The sequence below is a fragment of the Tachyglossus aculeatus genome, chromosome 23 (genome assembly GCF_015852505.1).
Source record: "Tachyglossus aculeatus isolate mTacAcu1 chromosome 23, mTacAcu1.pri, whole genome shotgun sequence".
Taxonomy (NCBI): Eukaryota; Metazoa; Chordata; class Mammalia; order Monotremata; family Tachyglossidae; genus Tachyglossus; species Tachyglossus aculeatus.
In genome coordinates this window covers 16701981-16725282 of record NC_052088.1, presented here as the reverse complement: position 1 = coordinate 16725282, position 23302 = coordinate 16701981, and the positions used below count along the sequence as shown (strand labels likewise).

The following is a 23302-nucleotide window of genomic DNA, read 5'->3' as shown; positions in this document are numbered from 1 at the left end:
CTCCTGACAGAATTTTAACAAGCTATTAGATGAAGTTTCATATCTTGTCAACCCAGTCTGGCTTTTTCTTCATGAAATATGTACTGCATCAAAAACTGAGGTTTTAGTTAGTGGCAGTGTCATCAAACCTAAATTGTGAATGTTTTATTTCTAATCAGCTTCTTCTTTATAGTCTCATTTATTCTCCACACTCTCATATCTGGAATTAAGGTAAAAGAAAGCAAGTAGGAGCAAGAGAAAATAATAATAATGGTATTTGTTAAGCACTTACTACGTGCCAGCCACTGTACTAAGCACTCGGGTAGACACAAGCAAATCGGGTTGGTTGCAATCCCTGTCCCACATGGAGCTCACTGTCTTAATCCCCATTTTACAGATGAGGTAACTGAGGCTCAAAGAAGTGAAGCGACTTGCCCAAGTTCACTCAGCAGACGGGCGACGGAGCCGGAATTAAAACCCAGGTCCTTGACTCCCAGGTGCTTTCTCTGTCCACTAGGCAACACTGCTTCTCAGAAGAACAGTGCTTTGCACATAGTAAGTGCTTAATAAATGCTATTATTATTATTATTATTATTATTAAAAGACAAGGTGGGAGGAAGAGACAAAAAAAAAGAAAGAGGTCCCTGGCCTAGACGGGCACCAGAAATGAATACAGATACCATGGATCAACTATCTCCAACATAAGGTTTACATACATCTTGGATGAATTTAGTCTGACTGAAAACTGACTTATAGAAAACTCAATCTCTAACACATAAACTTTCTAACGAGTCTTAAAATTCCTCTAGAGAAACACATGAAAACCTGGAGAGTAACATACGGTGCGGTCGTAAGTTGATTATGGCTATGTGAGAAAATATTTTAAAAGGGGCTGTCAGGAAGTATTCTTCCCAACTAACACCAGGATTTACAGTTATCAATGAATCCCATGTTCCAAAGCACAAGAGAGGCAAGAGATATATTTTTCAGGACCTCTGGTTTACCAAGTTCATCTACTTTGATGGAAATGGCGGTGGGGGGGGGTGCAGCAAACTGGTACCAAGCTATGTATCAAACTTCAAAGATACCTGAATAATTTTTTTAAAAATTTGGGGACCTTAAAGTTTGAACGAATCTATTACCCAAATTGTTCTTGCCAGGATGCGCTGGCCAAAACTGCTCATACTTACGGGCTAGTGTGAATATAGACAGCTCAAGTCAATCAATTAACCAGTCATATTTATTGAGTGCTTACTATGTGCTGAGCATTTGGGGGAGTACAAGAGAATTAGCGAGGGGGGGAAAGAAGCACCCCTCAGTTGGATTTCTCCTGCCCCCTTATCTACCCAAATTAGCCATCTGGAACTCTCAGTGCAGTGTAAAATGTCACTATGGATCACAAGGACCTGAAACAGGTGGAGGAGAAAATCTGAAACTCCCAAGGAGGAAAGTTGTATAGACCAAATCCTCGGACAGGCAGTGTCTGACCCTGTCTACTGCCAAGGGCCTTGCTGACACTCCAACTGATGTTAAAAATCTATCATAAGCCTACTTCCCATAGTCAAATTTAAATGTAGGCACTTAAAAGACAAAGGTTTAGGTGAATGTTTTGAATAATAATGGAAAAGCACATAATAAAACTATGCAATTTATTACCATTGTGATAAACTAATGCCTTCATTTGTTGAAACCGAGCTCAGCCCTGAGAACTTAAAATTCCAGGGTGCTTACAACAGAATGCTATAGAGACCCTCGTGGTGATAATGATAGTAAATGATAATAACAGTAATATTGTTAAGTGCTTACTATGTGTCAGGCACTGTACTAAACTCTGGGGTAGATACAATAATAATAATAATAATGATGGTGTTTGTTAAGCACTTACTGTGTGCGAAGCACTGTTCTAAGCGCTGGGATAGATACAGGGTTATTAGGTTGCCCCACGTGGGGCTCACAGTCTTGATCCCCATTTTGCAAACGAGGGAACTGAGGCCAAGAGAAGTTCAGTGACTTGCCCAAAGTCACACAGCAGGCAAGTGGCGGAGCTGGGATTAGAACCCATGACCTCTGACTCCCAAGTCCCAGCTCTTTCCACTGAGCCATGCTGCTTACAAGATAGCCAGGTTGGAGACAGCCCCTTCCCACCTAGGGCTCACAGTCTTAATCCCCATTTTACAGAGGATGTAACTGAGACACAGAGAAGTAAGTGACTTGCCCAATGTCATACAGCAGACAAGTGACAGAGTTGGGATTAGAACCCGCATCTTCTGACTCTCAGACCTGTGTTCTTTCCACTGAGCCACGCTGCTACTCCAAACTCAAACAAATTTAAATGGAGAGCTCAATCTATCATCTGCTCTTCTATCCCCATTCCGTCAACTGTCAGCTGTGTGACTTTGGGCAAGTCATTTAACTTCTCTGCTTAGTACAGTGCTCTGCACATAGTAAGCGCTCAATAAATACGATTGATTGATTGACTGATTGATTGATTCTCTGTGCCTCAGTTACCTCATTTGTAAAATGGGGATTAAGGCTGTGAGCCCCCCGTGGGACAACCTGATCACCTTATAACCTCCCCAGTGCTTAGAACAGTGCTTTGCACATAGTAAGCACTTAATAAATGCCATTATTATTATTTTCTCCATGCCTCCTCTGGCAAACTGGAGAAAGCTGGCCTGTAAAATTCTGTGCTGGAAGGCCAGAGTGGGGTTCCATATGGGACTTAAATGGGAATTAAATACTTGTTCTCCCTCCCCTCTGTCTCCAATGTCTCTCTGCTTATATTGCATTTATCCCGGTGCTTAATACAGTGCTTGACACAGAGTAAATGCTTAACAAATCTCTCAATTAGTACTACCGAGGAAGAAATCACACCATCTTCAGCATGGGTGGGGCACCTTGGTATGGGGTAACTAGCCAACAGTGTGGAGCTTGAGTTGGGGCAGCAGTCCCATGGGGGCTCTGGCTAGTGCTCTCTGCCCCCCCAGAGAGACCACCTAGAGCTCGGACTTTCCCAAAATGGAAATCAGCCTACAGAATGCACATTTTTCGGCATCCAGGCTACTGAGAGAGTGGCTGCAATGGCAGAGGAGGCTTCTCCACGGAAACGAGGACCCAGGTTCTTTGGAGGTGCTAGAGGGTCATCTCCCCAGGGCACCAGTGGATTGCCTGAAAGATGAAGGCCGTAATGAACACAAAGTTCAAAATGGCTCAAAAGCACTGCTAAAAAGCCTCCCTCTCACATCAGATATTACATATCCTCAGGCACAGGCACATGAAAATGGTAGAAAAACATGACATTTTATGAGTATCTGACTGTTGCTTAGAAGCTACCTCCTTGTCCATGGCTTTCGAGTCCTGAAGCATTTTTGCTGCCACTCAAACCAGATTTCAAGACACTGCTTTGGACCCTTGACTACACCGATCCTCACACCCCAAGCAGAGGCACAGTGGACAAGGGATCTAAGGACTGCAGTGGGACTTTGGGGAGGAGCCAAGACCTCTAGGCCTAAGCTCCTTGTGGGCAGGAATCCTGTCTACCTATTCTACTGTTCTGTACCCTCCCATGTTAGGGTACAGTGTTCTGCCTAGAGGACACAGTCAATAAATTCTATTGATTGACTAGGTGAAAATCAATCAAATGACCAGCACTTAGACTGTAAACTGTACTCCCATTATGGACTGGCAACATGCCTGCTAATTCTGTTATACTGTACTCTCCCAAGTGCTTAGTACAGTGTTCTGCACTCAATGATTGATTGATTATTAAGAAACAGCATTAGGCTGGGGGTCAGGAGACCTGGTTCTCAACCTAGTTCTGCCCCTGAGCTGCTGTGCGACTTTGGCCAAGTCACTTAGCCGCTCTGTGCCTCAGTTTCCTCAACTTTAAAATGGGGATAAGATAGGTCCTCTCTTTACTTCTTAGACTGTGAGTCCCATCTGTGATAGGGGCAGTGCCTGATTTGATAACCTTGCTCCTACCCCAATGCTCAGCACTGTGTTTGTCACGTAGCTTAATAAATGCTATTATTGCCATTATTAGTACTATTATTATTACGGCTACTATGTGCAGAGTACTGTACCTGGCATTTGGAGAGTTTAACTGAATAAGAGACCCTGTCCCTTACTGTCAGATCTTCCCAAAAAGGAGCAAATCCTTTTCTTCTCCATAAGCTTCTTGAGGGCAGGGTCCATGCCTACCAACTCTGGGAAGCAGCGTGGCTTAGTGGAAAGAGCCCGGGCTTGAAAGTCAGAGGTCACGGGTTCTAACCCCGGCTCCGCCAATTGTCAGCTGGGTGATCTTGGGCAAGCCACTTCACTTCTCTGGGCCTCAGTTCCCTCATCTGTCAAATGGGGATGAAGACTGTAAGCCCCACTTGGGACGATCTGATTACCTTGTATCTACCCCAACGCTTAGACCAGTGCTTGACACATACTAAGCGCTTAATACGAGCATTATTACATTATGACTCTACTGTACTCTCTCAAGCGTTTTGTTCAGTGCTCTGCTCCCGGTAAATGCTCGGAAACGACTGGGCGATCGAGTCTGGCACGGCATCTCTGTTGCACATGGCCATGATGACAAATCTATATGGGGATGTGCCCAATCTGACTGAAATTTAAAGACTTCATCCAGCCAGCCTATAAAATAACCCAGATGAGAAACTGATGCTATTTCAGTCATAATGAAGCAGTCATAACAGATAATGGTTTAGGATTTAGACTCATTATAATGAGACAAAGAGTAAAGACTCTCTCTCTCTCAAATAAGATTACAGCATTCATATAGTGAGGTGGACAGGCCAGATGGAATTGCAAAAATTGGGAAAGGATACTAAGTGGACTCTGAGGTGACAAAATAGACATTAACATTACAACCATCAGCATCAATCTTGATTGCTGTTATGACAAGTAAATTTCACTTCTGCTCTTAATTTTCTGGAGCATCTGTTCCTTTTTCAAGGTCAATAATAATCATCAGCCCTTTTCAATCACTATACCTCCAGCTCTTAATCCCCTGCTCTAAGCAGCCTCCTTAGCACTCTCTAGGCTTACTCAGAAATGACCACTACTGTTTCCACACCGAGCATTATTACCCCAGAGCTTGGAGCCGAAAGGAGCTACAAAATAATCTGCAGTTGTTTGGCCTACTGAATAGCAAGGTCGGGCAATTTATTCTCTCCAGTGGATCAGCTACTATTTTAAAAAGGATTCTAAAGCAAGCACTTACTTCTCTGCAACTCAAATTCAAATATATTCCAAATTCTTCCTGAAACCCACCTTTATTTCTATTCCGAAGGATACTGGCATAGCCCTAATTCAGAAGCAAGGAATTTTATAGTATTTCTAACCAAGTCATGATATCACCTGACTCTCAAGCTAAGAATTTTATAGTATTCAGGACGACAAAAACCTCAGTGACCACATGTAAGGCTGACAAATAGCTTAAATATTCACCAAGTTATGAACATCACAGGAGTCAACGTGCTGCCAGACATCGACCCTGATATTCATTCACCCTCTGGACAGCTGTGCGGCTCAAATGATTTGTTTTAGCGATTTAAGAAAATCAGATGAAATGCTGAAAGTGCAGAGTGAGGGAATGAAAACAACTTCGGACTTTCAGCATACCTTGTTTTAGTAGCCAAGGCCTTAAAAGGCATTTTTGCCTTATTTTTCCACATTTTCTAATCACAATTTAATCACTTTCTCCAAGAAAGGAACATCTGCTGGATGGGCCAGAGGGTCCAGTATAGTGCTGTGTGCATACTAGGCCCTCAATAAATACCAACAATTGATTGATTGACCTAGGGGCTTCCAAGCTTTCTGAAGTTTTCAGGACTGCCTGTAATAATGATGGTATCTGTTAAGCAATTACTATGCGGCAAGCACTGATCTAAGCACTGGGGTAGATACAAGTTAATCAGTCCCCGTCCCTCATGTCTCACAGTCTAAGTAGGAAGGGAAAAAGGTATTGGATTTTACAGATGTGGAGGCTCAAAGAAATTAAGTAACTAGCTCGTGGTCACACAGCAGACAAGCGGCAGAGCCAGGATTAGACCCTAGGTCCTTCGATCCCCCGTCCTGTGCTTTCCCACAGGCTACGCTGCTTCAGAGAAACATTTTAAAGTTCGATTACTAAATGATAAAGTAGTCATTTAGAGTAATAAATCTGTACAAACATATATACAGGTGCTGTGGGGAGGGGAAGGAGGTAGGGCGGGGGCGATGGGGAGGAGGAGAGGAAAAAGGGGGCTCAGTGTGGGAAGGCTTCCTGGAGGAGGTGAGCTCTCAGTAGGGCTTTGAAGGGAGGAAGAGAGCTAGCTTGGCATCAGATGTGCGGAGGGAGGGCATTCCATGCTATGGTACCCCAGAATCACAATAAGGGTTCTGGAAGAGTCCTCTATTCCCAGATCCTAGAGGAGGTCATCTGATGCAACAGACACCTATTATTATTTTTTATTGACTCCCAACCCCTCTCACTGTCTGTGTCTGTCTCTGCTCAACCCTGTACCAGACTTGGCTTAGAAGACATCTGCAGTCACCCACCCTCTCTCCAACAACTCAACTCGTTTAAGATGGAATTGCTAGTTTTTCTTTGAAAATATTCCCTTCACCTGACTCTCAAGCTAGGAATTTTATAGTATTCAGGACGACAAAAACCTCAGTGACCACATGTAAGGCTGAAAAACAGCTTAAATATTCACCAAGTTATGAACGTCACAGGAGTCAACGTGCCGTCACGTTTTCACTGAAGGGAAAACTAACATTTTCACTGCCTTCCAGTTCAGAAACCAGCAGGGATATTTTTGGCTGGTCACTACCGTCTGTTCGACACATCCAGTTTTGGGCCCCCTTTCACCCAGACTGAGCCACCTTTCTCCTCTCCTCCTCCCCATCCCTCCCCTCCCCACAGCACCTGTATATATGTTTGTACAGATTTATTACTCTATTTTACTTGTACAAATTTACTATTCTATTTATTTTGTTAATGATGTGCATTTAGCTTTAATTCTATTTGTTCTGACGCCTTGACACCTGTCCACTTGTTTTGTTTTGTTGTCTCTCTCCCCTTTCTAGCCTGTGGGCCCATTGTTGGGGAGGGACCGTCTCTATATGTTGCCAGCTTGTACTTCCCAAGCACTTAGTACTTGCTCTGCACACAGTAAGCGCTCAATAAATACAATTGAATGAGTGAATGAATGAATGGGGCCTAATCTTACCTCTTTCCTGATCACCATTTCCTGCATGTTTCTCATGTAAAAACCAATGCAAAGGAATCTTTAGGAAGGAACTTTAAATTCATCCATATCAATATTTACTGACTGTCCATGCTGTGTATAGTACTGACCTAGATGACTACATCAGAGAGTAGTCAAAGAGATGACAGTAGTGAAGTCTGCATGGTACAAAACAAATGTTTGCCAAAAAAATCCTTCACCCATTCAGACTTGGTTGAACAACATTCTCTGTTCTGGAAATTAGAACCTGGGTCATTATACATTGCCATAAACTTACAAAGCAGAAACACAGCAAAGATCCAGACACAAACTAGTGTTGATTGATTGATTGACTGACTGCTTTCACTTGCTGAAGACAGACACCACCGAAAAGCTATTTCAAATACAGCTTTTCCTCTTATACTGGTTGAAGGGTAGCCAGCTGTGGTAAGAAAAAATAACAGAGGAAAAAGGAGAGAGGAATTTACAGTAGGATCAGAGGAGTGTTAGAATGTAGAGAGAGAGAGAGTGAGGAAGATTAGATTCAAGAAGCAAGATAGAGAACTGAGTAATGGCCCTTGAGAGGTGGGTGAGGGAGAGAAATGAGTGAACTAGTAATAATAATAATAATGGCATTTATTAAGCACTTACTATGTGCAAAGCAATCAATCAATCAATCGTATTTATTGAGCACTTACTGTGTGCAGAGCACTGTACTAAGCGCTTGGGAAGTACAAGCTGGCAACATATACAGACAGTCCCTACCCAACAGTGGGCTCACAGTCTAGAAGGGGGAGACAGAGAACAAAACCAAACATAATAAAATAAAATAAATAGAATGGACATGTACAAGTAAAATAAATAGAGTAATAAATATGTACAAACATATATACATATATACAAGTGCTGTGGGGAAGGGAAGGAGGTAAGATGAAGCCCCCCGAAGCCCCCTCAGTTCCCCTCGGAGCACTGTTCTAGGCGCTGGGGAGGTTACAAGGTGATCAAGTTGTCCCACATGGGGCTCACAGTCTTATCCCCCATTTTCCAGATGAGGTAACTGAGGCCCAGAGAAGTGAAGTGACTTGCCCAATGTCACACAGCTGACAATTGGTGGAGCTGGGATTTGAACCTATGAACTCTGACTCCAAAGCCCGTGCTCTTTCCAGTGAGCCACGCTGCTTCTCTAGTACTTATGTTAAAACGACATTGAAATGTTATCATTTCAGTCAAAAAATCAAATTACTTTCATAAATATTACGCACAGAACGAAAGACAGAGGAAGGCACCACAGGAAGATTATGTGTAACCACAACTAGGGAACTCACCTCTCCCTCCCCAGATGCTACCAGACGGATTTTAAGATTTGGCTCTAGTGCCAGCAAGGGCTGGGTCCAGGACTGAGGAGAGGGTTTTTCCTGCACGACAGTAGCAGAGGCCATTTGGGAATAGACGATTAGCAACAATTCTCTCAATCTGGGGGCTGGTTATTTCCTCGGTTTGGAAATATCCCGTTATACGGTTCCAGCCCCAGCTGCTCTGCACCACCGTTCTGGGGCCCTTTGTCCTTCCACCTTGTGAGCTGCCAGCTGTTGCCAGGAAGTAAGTAAGGAAGGAATCAATCAATCAATCAATCAATTGTATTTATTGAGTGCTTACTGTGTGCAGAGCACTGTACTAAGCGCTTGGGAAGTACAAGTTGGCAACATATAGAGACAGAAGGAAGTAAGTAAGCACCTGTCAAATAAGTGAGTTGTGTCTAGTCTGCTACATGTTAAAAGTCTTGAATTTCAATCCCAAACCAGGCGCTGATTTTTGACCTGCGGTGGGGGGAAATCACTTAACCCCATTTTGTCCAGTAACCAACTGGAAAACATTCCAGTTCAAGACGATAATAATAATAATGATGGCATCTATTAAGCGCTATGTGCAAAGCACTGTTCTAAGCACTGGACTTGCAGCTAAAGGAAGGTTCTGTGCACACACACTGGTAGTCCCCCATCCTGGTTCTACCGAGTATTTGGCATTTAACAACAATGCCATTTATACAATATTTTACTGTTAATCCTCAACAGTTCTATTTTTGTTGCTGTGCTCATTTTTTATGACAGTGATCTTCAGTTCATTTATTTTCCTCAAAGTATTCAAGGATGTTTGGGATTTTTCTAAATAAGGAATATTACATTTTTAAATTTAGAATTTAAATGTTTCCCATTTCGAAATTCCAACACACCCAGATCTCCTGTAATGGGAAGGTTAAATTCTGGAAAAAAAACCCAATTAAGGAAAATTCATAGTCACTACAGCCATTGCCAGACATATGTGCATACACCAGTCCATCTACTGCTATTATGCTGTATCCAAACAGGCGCTCATAGGAAAATGTTCCCTAGTTTTATAAAAGCATTCCAGCCAACACTCACGTTATGACAGAACTGAGTGCATTTGTCCAGAAACACATTTATGTGAAATTGTGGCCATATAACCTATGGTGCCTAGGAAATGTTCCTCGTACTTCAGAATACAGGTATTGAAAAATTGTCTACCCTGTGCTATAACAGGTTGTACATATATAATTCAGAAAAAAACCCTCCCCATGACATTTTTAGGAGTGACAGGCAGGCTAATTCCCATTATCCTCCTTTATAACCCCTCTATAAACATCAGAAAAGCATTTATGGGGCCCCGGCATTTATTTATTAGCTATACAGCTAAGAATACCATGGTAGAATGTGAAATTTTCATCCTCTACTCTTTTCTGAGACATAAAGATTATTATTCCCAGAGTGTTCATTCCTACTACCAAATCTGTTTCTTGATAGCATATATTTTTCTTTCTATTCTGTTTCCAAGCACTTAAGTGTAATGCCCTGAACATTAAGACTCAATTAATGCTGCTGATGGTCATAGTGGCCAAATTTATGTTAAAATTCCCCAATAGAATGTAAACTCGTTGTGGGCAGGAAACACGTTACATCTTCGTTTTGTACTTTCCCAAGAGTCTAGTAAGTACACTGAACCTAGTAGGGGCTCAATAAATATTCCTGTTACTACTTCTAAAAGTGTTCAGACAATTACATTTTCAGACTAAAAAAAACTATAGAATAAAAATATACTCTGTTTTTAACAGAAGAAACAAGACTAAAAGTATAGTTTGAAATAAGTCTGAAAGCAATACCTATTCATTGAGCGCTTACTGCGTGCACAGTACTGTAGTAAACACTTGGGAGAGTACAATATAACAGAGTTGGGAGACACCTTCCCTGCCCACAACGAGCTTATAGCCTACAAAGGGAGGCAGAAATTAATATAAATAAATTACAGATATGTACATAAGTGCCGTGGAGCTGAGGGAGGGGTGAATAAAGGGAGCAAATCCAAGTGCAAGGGCAACAAAGAAGGGAATGGGAGAAGAAGAAAGGGGGGATTGGGCAGGGACTGTCTCTATATGTTGCCAATTTGTACTTCCCAAGCGCTTAGTACAGTGCTCTGCACACAGTAAGCGCTCAATAAATACGATTGATGATGATGATGATGAGATATGCCTTCAAATAAGGTTTTGAGGCGGGGGAGAGTGCTTCCCTTCCCCACAGCACCTGTATATATGTACATATGTTTGTACATACTTATTACTCTATTTATTTATTTATTTTACTTGAACATATCTATTCTATTTATTTTATTTTGTTAGTATGTTTGGTTTTGTTCTCTGTCTCCCCCTTTTAGACTGGGAGCCCACTGCTGGGTAGGGACTGTCTCTATATGTTGCCAAGTTGGACTTCCCAAGCGCTTAGTCCAGTGCTCTGCACACAGTAAGCGCTCAATAAATACGACTGATGATGATGATTGCCTGTCAGAGATGAAGAGGGAGGCGCTGGATGTGGGCGAGGGATCAGCGGCAACGTAGACAAGATTGAGGTACGGTGGGTAGGTTGGCATGAGAGTAACGAAATGTGATGCCTGGGCTGTAAAGAAGTGAGGCAAGATGGGAGAAGGCACGGTGATTGAGTGCTGTAAAACCAATGGAAAGAAGTTTCTGTTTGATTTGGAGGTGAAAGGACAACCACTGGAAGTTCTTGAGGAGCGAGGAAACATGGACAGTATGTCAGGGGTCACATAAGCCTCCTCGATCCTCCTGAACATCATTCGGTGACCTGACTTTGTGGGGGAGCTGGGGCCAGAATGCAGAAGGGAAACAAGCTTGAAACGTGGTTGGTGAAATGCATCTCCCGCGTCAGGGGAAAGAAAATGGGAACTGGTGGAGATCGGGGACAGAGGAGAGAAGACACCTGAAGCCGAGGGAGTTATCTACAGGAGAATAAAGGCAAATTGGGATTAACAGCAGCACACCAAGAATGTAAGGGGGAAGAAGCCAATCAGCGTATCTAGTGTTAAACCTCTTTCTCACTGATGTTTGATGTCATAACAGGCAACTAATAGAAACCACTAAGAAGCAGAAAATGAAAATACTAAATAGTACTCACCTATCAATTTATCTAAAGACAGAATTAATCAATCGTATTTATCAATCAATTGTATTTACTGAGCGCTTACTGTGTGCAGAGCACTGTACTAAGCACTAGGGAAGTACAAGTTGGCAACATATAGAGACAGTCCCTACCCAACAGTGGGCTCAGAGTCTAAAAGGGGGAGGCAGAGAACAAAACCAAACATACTAACAAAATAAATAGAATAGATATGTACAAGTAAAATAAATGAATAAATAGAGTAATAAATATGTACAAACATATATACATATATACAGGTGCCGCGGGGAAGGGAAGGAGAGTGCTGCTTGCAATTATCCGAATAGGTGGGATGCTTACATTCCTCTAAAAGCACAAAATTTTACCTATGCCCACAACATTTTATTATTGCTGTAAGAAAAACATCTGCTTTATAATGGAATCCAATCTTTCAATTCTGACTATACTGCAGTATTTAAAATCAATCTGAAAAAGCTCTAATAAACAATTACCAAACATAACCAAGGGAAAAACCACTTGTAGCCACCTCTCCATTTCCATGGAAACCATCGTTTTAAGTCAGGATGAAAAAAATCTAGGAAAAGGCTACAGCAATAAGGCATCTGTAAAAGTGCACACAATAAAACCATATTATACAGAAAAGATCTGCATTACAGCATTTGCTTGATTCATTTCACAGCCAGATTGAGACCATACTGTCAATTACTCTTTCTAAATAGTTAGGTGACCCAATTCAGTTCTAAAACCCAGAGTAGTAACCTTATTTATTAAATGCTTACTGTGTGCACAGCACTGTACTAAAATGCTAGAAGAGAGTACACAGGTGGGAATTAGACATGAACCCTGCCCCTCAATTAATCAATATAATGTATTGCGTGTTTACTGTGGGCACAGCACTGTACTAAGCACTTTGGACAGTGCAATACAGAGTTGCTAGACACATTCCCTGCCCACAACAAATTTACAATTTACAGGAGGGGCTCACAAGGAGTTAAGCTCATTTTAAATAGTCATACTTGTTTAACCTAAATAAACCACAGCATCCTTTATCCCAGACAGTGATTAATAATATACATTATATATCTAAATAAATAACAGGGTTACTTTTTGCATGGTATTTGTTAAGAATTTACTATGTGCTAAGCACTGTGGTAGATACAAGTTAATCAGGTTGGTCACAGTTCTTGTCCCACATAGGGCTCACAGTCTTAATCCCCATTTTACAGATGAGGTAACAGGCACAGAGAAGTTAAGCAACTTGCCCAAGGTCACACAGCACACAAGTGGCGGAGCCAGGATTAGAACCCAGGGCCTTCAGACTCTGAGGCTTGAGCTCTGTTCACTAGGCCAAGCTGCTCCTCAATGATAAACGGAAAGGTTTATAATCATTACAAATATCTACACCTAGAAATACCTTGATTGGAACCAACCGAAAAATTAAAATATTTATACAGGACAAAAAAGCCACATCAAGATGTTAACTTCTGCATTTCTGAACACCGCTTCGTCTGTGAGGATGAAGTCAAATTTGAGGGGTGACAACATCGAGGAGAAAAATACACTTGGACAGGAAGAAAGAGTATCTGTGTTTCCATACGCTGGAAGAAAGAAAATGCAAATCAGGGGGAAATGTGGAAAGACTGGGAAATTTTTTTTATGAATTTCCATGATTCTAGATTACAACTGTCATTACCATCCTTCTTGCTTATCAATTATTTTCATGTCCACACAGACTTAAGTAATAATGATGGCATTTATTAAGCACTTACTATCTGCAAAGCACTGTTCTAAGCACTGGGGAGGTTACAAGGAGATCAAGTTGTCCCACGGGGGGCTCACAGTCTTAATCCCCATTATGCAGATGAGGGAACTGAGGCCCAGAGAAGTGAAGTGACTTGCCCAAAGTCACACAGCTGACAATTGGCAGAGCTGGGATTCGAGCCCATGACCCTTGACTCCAAAGCCCGTGCTCTTTCCACTGACCCATGCTGCTTCTCTCAGATGGGAGTGGCTTTACCTTTATTTCTAAATTTTAAATGTCAACTGAATTGTAAGATCCTAAAAGGACAAAGGTAAGTGTCAACTAACTCTGTTGTACTCTCCCAAGCACTTATGCTGTGAACAGAGTAAGTACTCATTATATGAGAAGCAGTGTGGCTCAGTGGAAAGAGCACAAGCTGTGGAGTCAGAGGTCATGGGTTCAAATCCCGGCTCCGCCAACTGTCCGCTGTGTGACTTTGGGCAAGTCACTTCACTTCTCTGTGCTGCGGTTCCCTCATCTGTAAAATGGGGATTAAAACTGTGAGCCCCCTGTGGGACAACCTGATCACCTTGTAACCTCCCCAGCGCTTAGAAAAGTGCTTTGCACATAGTAAGCACTTAAATACCATCATCATCATCATCATGTACTCCTGATTGAGTGATCAAATCCCGGAAAACTGAGACTGGATCTAGTTAATCCCATTCTGTGAAACTGTAAAAAAAAATACACAATATTTTCTTTGTGATCCGAACCAATTGTGCAATATGTTCAGATATCAGAATTCTAGGTCCTTCTCATGTTAATGAACTCTAGTTTCTTACAAGAGGATCAAATCCCGTAAAACTGAGATTGGATCTAGTTAATCTCATTCTGTGAAACTGTAAAAAAAATACACAATATTCTTTGTGATCCGAACCAACTGTGCAATATGTTCAGATATCAGAATTCTAGGTCCTTCTCATGTTAATGAACTCTAGTTTCTTACAAGAGGATATCAATCAATGGTCTTTATTTAGCACTTACTCTGCGCAGAGCACTGTACTAAGCACTTGGGTTAGTACAACAGAGTTGGTAGACGCAATCCTTGCCCACAAGGAGCTTATGGTCTAAAGGGGGAGAAAGACATTAAATTAGAGTTAAGTACCTAAGTGCTATGGGGTTGGGGTGGGTAGGGGGTACAGACCCAAGTGCACAGGTGACACGGAAGGGAAGGAGAGCAGGGAAAATTAGGGAAGACTTCATAGAGGAGATGTGATTTCAAAAAGGGTTTTGAAGTTTGGGAGAGTGAGGTTGTGTCATATAAATTGGCCAGAGGGAGAATGTGTGCAAGGGGTTGGCAGTGAGCTACATGGGATTAAGGTACAGTGAATAGGTTGGTGTTAAAGGAGCAAAATATGTGGGCCGGGTTGTAGTATGTTTGTACAGTTTTATTACTCTATTTATTTTACTTGTACATATTTACTATTCTATTTATTTTGTTAATGATGTGCACCTAGCTTTACTTCTGTTTATTCTGATGACTTGACACCTGTCCACATGTTTTGTTTTGTTGTCTATCTCCCCCTTCTAGACTGTGAGCCCGTTGTTGGGTAGGGACCGTCTCTCTATGCTGCCAACTTGTACTTCCCAAGCGCTTAGTACAGAGCTCTGCACACAGTAAGCGCTCAATAAATACATTGAATGATTGAATGAATAGTAGGAAATCAGTGAGGTAAGGTAGGAGGGCGTAAGATGACTGAATGCTATAAAGCAGATGATAAGGTATTTCTGTTGATGCGTAGGTGGACGGACACCCATTGGAAGTTCTTGAGGAGAAGAGAGATGTGAACTAGAGTGAAGTAAGGACTTGAGTGGGGAGAGATGGGAGGCAGGGAGGTCAGCATGAGGCCTGAAATAATATCAATCAATTAATGGTATTTGAATGCTTACTGTGTGCACAGCACTGTACTAAACACTTGGAAAAGTACAACACAACAGAGTTGGTAAAGACATTCCCTGCCCGTGAGCTTACAGTCTAGTGGGGGAGAGGGGAGACAGACATTAATATAATTTATAATGCATAATGTATTGGTAGGTACATAAATGCTGAGGGTGGGTTGAATAAAAAATGCGCAAAGGTCACAGATCCAAGTGCATACACGATGCAGGAAAAGAGGGCTTACTAGGGCAAAGCCTCTCAAAAGACTCAGTTACCTCATCTGTAAAATGGGGATTAAGACTGTGAGCCCCATGTGGGGCAACCTGATTACCTTGTAACCGCCCCCCACCATGTGCTTAGAACAATGTTTGGTACACAGTAAGCGCTTAACAAAAGCCATCATTATTATATGGAAGGAGGGGGAACTACTAATGAGATTCCCCAAAATATGTGATTCAGGAGTGTGTGTGCTTTTAAAAAACTAGACGTGTAGTTACTATAGCGGTAGGAATAATACAGTTTTTGGTTGGTAGGAAAATCTGTTTAGAAATGGGAGTTATGGGAGTGTCTGGGGAGGAGGAAGGATTGGAGGAAGCTGGGGGAGATATGGGAGATGGGAACACATGAATGAGGTAGTCAATGAATACTGCTGATGATGGACATAGAGGAAGGAGGGACTTTAGAAATGGAAAGAAAGGGGGAAGATAGGGAAGAAAAAGTGGACGTGGACCAGGAAAGATGGAGAGACCGGAAGATGGGGGTGACAGTACGGACAGTGGGGGCAAAATGGGGAAAAGGGGAAGGGGACAAGGAGGAAACATGGGTTGGGGAGGAGACAAAGAAAGCATTGAAAGTCAAAGGCTTGTAATTGCTTAATGAGTCTCTTTCAGTTTTACATAATGGACTCCGACCTCCAGATACACATCTGAAAATCTGAAACTTAAAATGCCAAAATGTTGGATTCGGCAGGAACCTGACTATAAGAAAAATTAATTGCCAAAATCCCAAGACACAGGAGAGTCAGTGGAAGGAAATTAATTTAAATTTCTTAGCATTCATAAAACAGACCATACTGCTCGGTACAAAACAAGCATAAATACAATAAATGCATCTGCTGTCAAGCCAAACGTGTTGGGGGTCAGGTGAGTGGTAAAGAAAAAAAAAACTACTTTAAACCTGTAGTCTCTTTTCAGTCCATTTCCTCCAAGCATCCTGTTATGCCTTTGTAGGAGACAGGACCTTGGGTAAGGATGTACCCATTAGTCTGCCCCCGGATAATTTTTATGGTTTTTTTGGCTTAGAAATTGTACAGTGACATTACTGAGGAAGAGATGCAGCTCTCCCATTTGAGTCAGCATTCTGTGTTTGTCCTCTTTCACTATGTGTCCTAGGTAACCAATTCTCACGATGTATAAGGAGGCCCAAGCATTCACAGTCCAGCCAGGCTTGCAATACTTATTAAAGGGATAAAGAAGACTTCTATTTAGATTCTCTTTAGAGTGTTCTATTTAATCTAAAATGGCCTGGAGGCCGGAGGACGGGCATGTTGGACTTCGGCCTGGCATTCCTCGGAAATTTGGGCTCCGGACCGGCAGCGGGGGCAGGGAGACGGGCCTCCCCCTCTCTTCCGGCTCTGGGGCTTCGGGAGCGGTTCCCTCATCTTTCCCTTGGCGTCTGGGGCCTCGGACGGCTCAGAGCAGAGGTGTTGAGGGTGGCATCTCTGGGAATAAAAGTTTCGGGCCCGCTGCCCGGCTTCTTCCCACGGACATGGACGGGCGGAAGCCCGATTCCCAGAATCCCACAGGGATCCCGGTGGCCCCGAAATGGCTGCCAGGAGAGCGGCTGTCCGCCCCGGGTCGAACTTCGGTGCCAGACTACGCGGCTCGGGTGGTGGGTGTGATGGGCGTGGGCAACTGAAACTCCAAACCTGAGCAATAAAACCCGTCCGTGACCCGTCTCTCCGTCCCCCTGGGTCGCAGGCGGGTGGCAGATGGAGGGGTGCGAGGGTACCGAGGGAAGGGGGCCGAGCTGGATTTCGGATCTAATCGCCTCAGAGCCACAGTGGCCTGTCCCCGAGAGGCTCTCGTGAGCCATCCCCCGCCAAAGCCCAAGCAGGCCGGGAAGCCCAGCCCCAGTCGGGCAGGAAGCGAACCCCGGACGTGCTGAGCCGGATTTGAGGGGGGCTGCCGCCCTTGGGGAGGTGGGCAACAAGGGGGACAGAGCGAGAACCCTCTTAAATGTTGGGGTTTACGCCCTCGGGGACCACACTCTGTCCTCGGTCAGTCAAGCAGTTGTATTTATTGAGACCTTACTGTGTACTGAACTGTGTGCCAGAAGGCCCTACTGAGAGCTCACCCAGCCCTACTGAGAGCTCAGCTCCTCCAGGAGGCCTTCCCAGACTGAGCCCCTTCCTTCCTCTCCCCCTCGTCCCCCTCTCCATCCCCCCCATCTTACCTCCTTCCCGTCCCCACAGCACCTGTATATATGTATATGTGTTTGTACATATTTGTTACTCTATTTATTTTACTTGTACATATCTATTCTATTTATTTTATTTTGTTAGTATGTTTGGTTTTGTTCTCTGTCTCCCCCTTTTAGACTGTGAGCCCACTGTTGGGTAGGGACTGTCTCTATATGTTGCCAATTTGTACTTCCCAAGAGCTTAGTACAGGCTCTGCACATAGTAAGCGCTCAATAAATACGATTGATGATGATGATGATGATGATGGAGTATCAAGTCAGCTCTTCAAATAACAGGATTTTGAATATTTTTACCTTAAAGAAAACCATTTTCATTTTTAAAGGGAGCAACTGGAGAAAGTCATTGTTTCTCAGATTGAAATAAGAAAATTATATTACTGATTACAAGCCTAATAACTCCTTTGATGATGGAGTCTCCTGTCAAGATTGATGATCACTTGAGCCTTGATTCTGAAACCTGAGGATCCAAGAACTGGCATGAAAGAAAGGAATACTGCTAGGGTCGGATTAACGCAAGGGCTCTTAGGCTGAAACACATGGGCTACAGGATAAGAGGGTCCCTCTAAACACATCGTGGTATTTGTGAAGCACTTACTATACGTTAAACACTGTGCTGAGTGCTGGGTTAAATACGATCAGATCATTCATTCATTCATTCAATCGTATTTATTGAGCACCTACTGTGTGCAGAGCACTGTACTAAGCGCTTGGGAAGTACAAGTTGGCAACATATAGAGACGGTTCCTACCCAACAGCAGGCTCAGAAAGCTGCTGACCCACATGGGGCTCATAGTCCAGAGGAAAGAGAGAACATGTACTTAAACCATACTATGAGAAGCAGCGTGGCTCAGCGGAAAGAGCCCGGGCTTGGGAGTCAGAGGCCATGAGTTCAAATCCTGGCTCCACCAACTGTCAGCTGTGTGACTTTGGGCAAGTCACTCCACTTCTCTGGGCCTCAGTTCCCTCATCTGTACGGTGGGGATTAAGACTGTGAGCCCCATGTGGGACAACCTGATCACCTTGTATCCTCCCCAGCGCTTAGAACGGTGCTTTGCACATAGTAAGCGCTTAACAAATGCTATCATTATTATTATTCTTTTACAGATAAGGAAACTGAGGTGTAGAAAAGTTAAGTGGCTTGCCCAGAGTTACTCAGCTGGCAAGCAGCGGAGCCGGGATTAGAACCCAGGTCTCCTGACTCTCAGTCCTGTGCTCTTTCCACTGGACCACACTGCTTTCCTATGGGGCACAATGTGGCAGGGGGAATCCAGTGAGGCATGGGGTTACTTGCTGTTCAGGCTGGAAGAAGCCGCTAAAGGAGCTTGGATACCCTTGGGGATTGGGGATCCGCCTCCTCAGCCCGCTCCATCCCTATCTCTCTCTCCTTGCTGCTGTGCCCAATAATATCATACGCAACAGGAGAGGGTGATGTCATGTACTTCATTGGGGGAGGAGGGAGAGGCTCCTAATATTGATCAGATCTAGGTCCTATTGGGAATCGATGCAGCCCTGATTTTGCTGCTAGCTGCTTGTGCCGGGCACTCACCCTGGGGAAGCAGTGTGGCCTATTAGGAAGAGCAGAAGCCTCGTATTTAGAGGACCTGGGTTCTAAAGCAGCGTGGCTTAGTGGAAAGAGCCCGGGCTTGGAAGTCAGAGGTCGTGGGTTCTAATCCCAGCTCCGCCATTTATCAGCTGTGGGACCTTGGGCAAGTCACTTAACTTCTCTGTGCCTCAGTTCCCTCAACTGTAAAATGGGGATTATAAGGTTGTGAGCCCCACGTGGGACAACCTAATTACCTTGTATCCACCCCAGAGCTTGCAACAGTGCTTGGCACATAGTAAGCGCTTCACAAATACCATCATCATCATCATCATCCCTTACATGCTGTATGACTTTAGGCAAGTCACTTCTATGCGCCTCAGTTCTCTCCTTTACAAAATGGGGATTCAATATCTCTCCTCCCTCCTATTTAGACTAGGAGTCCCATGTGGAACTTATCTTTTATCTACCCCAGCATTTAGTACAGTGCTTGGCACATAGTAAGCACTAAAAATACCCCTGTTATTGTTTTGATTATTAATATTATTATTATTTTGTCCCTGCCAGAACTCAAACATAGCAAGAAGAACTAACAGTGTATCAGATTAAGCAGAAACATTCCCCACAAAGGCTTCTAGATTGTGAGCCCGCTGTTGGGTAGGGACTGTCTCTATGTGTTGCCGACTTGTACTTCCCAAGCGCTTAGTACAGTGCTCTGCACACAGTAAGCGCTCAATAAATACGATTGATTGATTGATTCAATGGGCAATCAGTCAAACAGTGGCATTTACTGTGCACTTCCCGTATGCAGAGCACTGTAAAAAGCACTTGAGAGTATAAGAGAGTTGGTAATATGTTCCCTGCCCTCAAGGAACTAAACTGTAAGTAAAGTCACTTACTAAACTGTAATTTCCGTGGGAGAGACTGAAAGTAAAATAAACTGCAGGTAGGGGAAATGGCAGAGAATATGCACAGCAGTGCTTAGAGCTAGATGCAGGGTGAGTTTCAAAGTGCTCAGGGACTACAGACCCAAGGGCATAAGCCAAGTAGAAGGGAGGAAGACTGGGGTGGGGAAAATGAGAGCTTAATCAGGGAAGGCTTCTTGGAAGAGATATGATTTTAGGATGGCTTTGAAAATGGGGAGAGTGATGGTATGTTGCATATAAAGGGGGAAGGAGTTAAAGAGGGAGGATGAGAGCAAGGAGTCAGTGGCGAGAGAGACAAATTCAAGGTACAGTGAATAGGTTGGCAATAGAGGGGTGAAGTGTGTGGGCTGGGTTGTAGTGGGAGAATAACGAGGTTAAAAAGGAGGGACAGAGCTGATTGAGTGGCAGAGACTACTTCTGAGGCCAAGATACCATTTCTCCTATTAGTCTCGTTATATCACAAAGATGCAACTGCCTTGATTATTCAAGGAAATAGGGGCCAGGGATAACAATGATGCAAATAAAATCCACTGCTTTCACTTATTCTCCATTCCCAAAAAATGAACCCCACAAAACATACTGCTTCAACTTCTCCCTCTCTCTAACCTTTCTTTAACTAAGATGACTGACTATGCTCAAAGTAGACTAGGTCTCCCAACAGCCGAAAGGCTTCATTTCCTTGTCCATGCCCAGGTTGTCTCATAAATGCAGAAGGGTGTGCTGGGACCCCAGGGAGATGCAGATTCCAGAAGTGACTGCTGCAATGCCTCCTTAGGTCTGGGCCTAGCTAAGGGTGTGCATAAAAATACGTCCCTACTGGACCAAGGGTTAGGTCTGGGGTGTCCTGAGGAACCTGAAGTCCAGACCAGAATGGAGACTGGCCTATAGTTTGGGGATTCCCGGGCAAAGCTGCAGTGTAGCACCCATCCATGGGTATCTTCCTTTTTGCATCAGCCTTTGCAGTCACCAATTACACCTTTATTCTTGATTCTTTCAACGGCTGACTCCGCTGGGAGCCCTGCCCAACAATTTAACCTAAAGTCCCCAGAAAATATCTCCAGTAAAAGAATCAGAGCAGATTTCCAGACACGAAAATAAGCCAAAGCAATCCGCAAACTGAGATTTGTCTTTTAAATTCTAATTAATTCCGCCACAGAAAAATGGGGGTAAAATCTTACATTACATTACCTGAAGGGAATATTTTGTTCTGGCTTCGGAGCAGAGACCTGCTACTTCTGATAAACAGGGAGATTTAAAAAAATACAGTGGATCCATAATAAACAGTCTACTGCCAGAACACAAACACTAACGGTTGTGATAGGAGAAGGATTTTTTAGAGAGCCGCTTGGTCTCTGCCTCCACTGAACAGATGTTCTGAGATCCCTACTAAGCGATGAATCCTACTACTATAGGCCACAGAACCAGGCTTGGATCAATCGATTGTATTTTTCGAGCACTCATTGTGTGCAGGGTATTATACTAAATGCTTGGGAGAGTGCGACATAACAGAGTTGGTAGCATGTTCCCTGCTCGCAATTAGCTGACATCTATAAGTTGACCATTCTGGGAATTTTTCTGGTAAGAAAAAAACACTACCTCATACATTAAAATGACCGTGTGTTTGATATGGCTCTTTCATAACACAAAGGAAAAATGAGATATTAGTAAGCAACATTTTAACATTAAGATATAACAGGCACTATTCACTAAATCACTAATTGACAGGTTGGGTGATTATTATTATTAATAATACTGAGAAGCAGTGTGGCTCAGGGGAAAGAGCACAGGCTTTGGAGTCAGAGGTCATGGGTTCAGATCCCAGCTCCGCCAACTGTCAGCTGTGTGACTTTGGGCAAGTCACTTAACTTTTCTGTGCCTCAGTTACCTCGTCTGTAAAATGGGGATTAAAACTGTGAGCCCCCCGTGGGACAACCTGATCACCTTGTAACCTCCCCAGCGCTAAGAACAGTGCTTTGCACATAGTAAGTGCTTAACAAATACCATCATTATTATTATTATTAATGATAATATTGATGGTATTTGTTAAGCACTTACTATATGCCAGACACTGTATGACTGTATTGAATGGAACTACAGTAACTGAGAGCGTTAACTTGTCCACTGGAAGCCCCTAAATAATAATAATAATAATAATGATAATGATGGCGTTTATTAAGCGCTTACTATGTGCAAAGCACTGTTCTAAGCGCTGGGGAGGTTACAAGGTGATCAGGTTGTCCCTCGGGGGACTCACAGTCTTAATCCCCATTTTACAGATGAGGTAACTGAGGCACAGAGAAGTGAAGTGACTTGCCCAAAGTCACACAGCTGGCAATTGGCGGAGCCGGGATTTGAACCCATGACCTCTGACTCCAGAGCCCGGGCTCCTTCCACTGAGCCACGCTAAATTACTATCTAGGAGGCAGTAAATGGAGAACCTCTGGCTCCTCCACTTCCCTCTGGCCCTCAGGGCAGAAGCAAGAACAAACTAACAAAAACAGGTACTTCAAGTTGAAAATCCAACATGCAGATGAGAAATTATGTTAATAAAGTGTGGGGATGGTGTGAAGAATTGGCAAGCTGAGCAGCGTCATGGTTCAAAACTATCAAGGATTTTTCCATATTCCTAATGGGTCACCTGCATGGGTTAATAACTAAAACTGTGGTGTTTGTAAAACGCTTACTATATGCCAAACACTGTACTAAGCACTGGGATAGGTACAATGCTATCAGATAAGATCCCTTCCCTGTCCCTTACAGGGTTCAGAGTCGAAGCACAGATATTTAATCCCTATTTTACCAATGAGAGAACTGAGGCACGGACAAGTAAAGTGATTTGCCCACGGTCACATAGGAAAAGTGGTGGAAGCGGAATTAGAACCCAGGTCTCCTGATGCCGCCCAGTCCTGGCCTCTTTCTTGCAAATCTTATGGGGCCTGAGCCTTAAAATGAATTTTGATAATCTCCTGGCTTCTTGCAGCATCTCATTTTG

At 43.4% G+C, this 23302-nt stretch overlaps 1 protein-coding gene across 1 annotated transcript in view; it reads right to left on the bottom strand.

Moving 5' to 3' along the window:
* Positions 1-23302, bottom strand: part of MSH3 (mutS homolog 3) — a 132018-nt gene that overhangs the window by 10006 nt on the left and 98710 nt on the right. The window lies entirely within an intron of this gene.